The 2,909-nt window shown below is 45.0% G+C and overlaps 1 long non-coding RNA gene across 1 annotated transcript; it reads left to right on the top strand.

Moving 5' to 3' along the window:
• Positions 1-487: 487 nt before the first annotated feature.
• On the top strand, positions 488-1,971 carry LOC119411868. Its single transcript, XR_005186913.1, has 3 exons — positions 488-623; positions 775-826; positions 1,913-1,971. It is a non-coding gene; the product is annotated as an uncharacterized LOC119411868 (long non-coding RNA).
• The last annotated feature ends 938 nt before the right edge of the window (positions 1,972-2,909 follow it).

The following is a 2,909-nucleotide window of genomic DNA, read 5'->3' as shown; positions in this document are numbered from 1 at the left end:
AAACGAGACAATTCAATAAAAAAATAATAGTAATAATAGTATTAATAAAATGTTCTTGATCCATGACCTTATTTTGACATGTACCTGATTCTCCTGAGCCACAAAATGTGCCCCCCTCCCTCGCCATCTGTTCGGCTCCCCTCTCAGCCCTCTTCTCCTCCGTCCCTCAGGAAAGGCATGACGGGAACAGCAATGGGAACCCGCGGCTGCCTCACCTGCCAGCGGTCAGCCAGCACCTCTACAGTCCGTCTCCTTCCCTCTCGCACTCGACCAGCTCGGACTTCCAGCCCCCCTACTTCCCCCCGCCCTACCAGCCCATCCCTTACCCGCAGTCCGGCGACCCGTACTCCCACCTCGGCGACCCCTTCAACATGAACTCCATACACCAGTCGCCCTCGTCGAACCAGCAGCAGCCGTGGCCCGGCCGACAGGCCCAGGAGGGGCTGGGGAGGAGCGGGCTGGCCAGTCAGATCCTGGGCCTGGAGGGAGGCACATCCGGGGTGAGGAGGGAAGGGTTCCGCCGGCCGGAGCTGCTGTCCCCGCACGCGCACAGCCTGGAGTCCGCTGTGATGGGCGAGAACATGGGGATGCACGACATGGGTCACGCGCTAGACGAAGTTCAGGTAAGTTAGTGGACCAGAACAAAATAAACAATAAATAAAATAAAGTGAACACAACAAATTATATTAGTTTAGTCTTTGCACAGGACAGCTGCTGATTGTTCTCCTCCAAAATAAATTGTGCTCATCTGCTTCTTCTTTTTTCCTCATTCAGCACGTAGATGACCACAGTATTATTATGGCAGATCAGACTGTCATCAAAAAGGGTGAGTTATGCCAAGTTTATTACTGTTAGACAAGAAACTGAGTCCCCCCCCCCCCCCCCCCCAAAAAAAAAAAAAAGTGCTCTGTTGGTAAACTCTGCCTGGGGTACAAACTGTATGCCTTTGTACAACCATGCAGTAATTACTAACAGGAACTGGAAATTGACTTCAAGGGCTTGTGCTGCTTTTCATTCTGTGCAGACTTAGAGATGCCATGTTTCGTAGTGGCATGCCAGGGCATTCAGTCGTTAGAGGAGTTTTCTATTTGTACTAACACTGCACACAACGATAATCCTCGCAGCCATGAGACGCGCTCGTCTAATCTCGATGTGATCCTGCGCCTGTTCTGCCGGTGAAGGTGCTTGAATGGATTCCCAGTGAGAAAGAACGGATCCCCTTTCAAATTCGTCAGGCTGTGGCTGACATGACAAGAAAATTGAGCAATCTGGCAACCTCCGTGTTGACTGAGAGAGAAGAGGAAAGCTTTGGATCATCTTTAGGCCTTTTTTAAGCTTGCACTCCCCCCCCGCTCTTGTTTTTTCTGTTCACGAACAGGGATTTATGAGTTGATCTTGAAACTGTGTTTAGTGCTATGCAGGACCTGCTTTTTTTTATTTATTTTTTTTGGGGTGTGGCATTAGGCTTGCATGAGAAGGGCAGTTTGGTAGTTTGTTCAGGCATGAGCTGTTTGCAGGGAGAAACTCATATGTGTTGTTTTGTCATCGGGCTCTATTACACTGCAGTGTTTGAGCAGAAGATAAGGAGCAATATTATATATTAGAGTTATTTATTTATTTTGAACGTAGCTAGATGGATAGATACAGATAGATACATAGAGAGATACATAGAAAGATAGATACGGACAATATGTCATGCAGAAAATGTTTTGTGCAGCACAATAAAGCACCTCGTCTGCATTTGTAACACAAATCAGTGCTGGCTCATTATATTGTTCCCATGCTCAAGGGAACGCTATAGGCAATCTAGGTTTCCCCCATGTAAACAATAGCATGCCATTCCCAGGCATGTGTCCCAGTGGAGAATATAAAAAAAAAAACCACCCATGTGACTTTGTGATTTCTGTCTCAGTATTAGGACTGCGAGGTGGCAGGAACCTTGATCGCTTACAGAGGACTTATTATCAGGGGGGCATTCTTGCTGGTGAGGATGAAGATAGCTGTATTTTGTAGTGTGGTGTGGTGTGCTATTTTTTTTTTTTTCATGTTGTTTGTCTGAAGCTTGTAAGTTTTTCTGTGTTTTAATACTAATAACAAAAAAAAACAACTGTGAAATACACATATATATTTTTCCTAATTTTGGTTAATAAAAACCCCGTAGTTTAAAGCACAAGTGTTTTTGAGAATAAATAATTTAGGAGCTATAGGGCTCCGACGAGCGGCAGTCATACCTGTTTGCAATAAAGGCCGACCATCAGGCGTTCAGCGTTTCCAAAACCACAAATACTTCAAAAAGGTTTGAGATGTTTCTTGTAAACACTCTTTCGATAGGCACTGTTTTTCTTAGTAGCAAGGAGCTGCACACGCACTTTCTTTCTTGTGATTACAAGCAAAAAAAAAAAAAATCCCCCTTTTTAAAGAAGGATTAAGGTTAGCGCTTATGTACATAAAGTGGAAAAGTGCATAATGGAAATTTTCACCATCCCCCAATCAAAATACTTTTTTTTTTTATGTTGTTTTTTCTGTGATTTTCTCTTTAGCTTACACATTGATTTTTGCTTTCCCTGCAGGCCCTGTCACACTACCCAAAGGTAACACACTGGGCCTTCCCTTCCAGAAGGAGTCCCTGCTGGGCATGGTGTCAAACCCAACAGAGGTGTTCTGCTCCGTGCCAGGCCGTCTTTCCTTGTTGAGCTCCACATCCAAGTACAAGGTTACCGTGGCTGAAGTCCAGAGACGTTTGTCACCCCCTGAGTGCCTCAACGCTTCGCTCCTGGGGGGAGTTCTACGCAGGTCAGGGCCTCAAACTCATTCATTGTGACAGCTTGGTTGGGTTTATTTCATTTTTCACTCTATGCATAAAAAAAAAAAAAGAAAACTTCAATATAAAACTGAAAAACAGCTCTATG

The sequence above is a fragment of the Nematolebias whitei genome, chromosome 7 (genome assembly GCF_014905685.2).
Source record: "Nematolebias whitei isolate Nwh7 chromosome 7, NemWhi1, whole genome shotgun sequence".
NCBI lineage: Eukaryota > Metazoa > Chordata > Actinopteri > Cyprinodontiformes > Rivulidae > Nematolebias > Nematolebias whitei.
The sequence above is the reverse complement of the archived record's forward strand: the minus strand, read 5'-3'. Positions and strand labels throughout refer to the sequence as shown.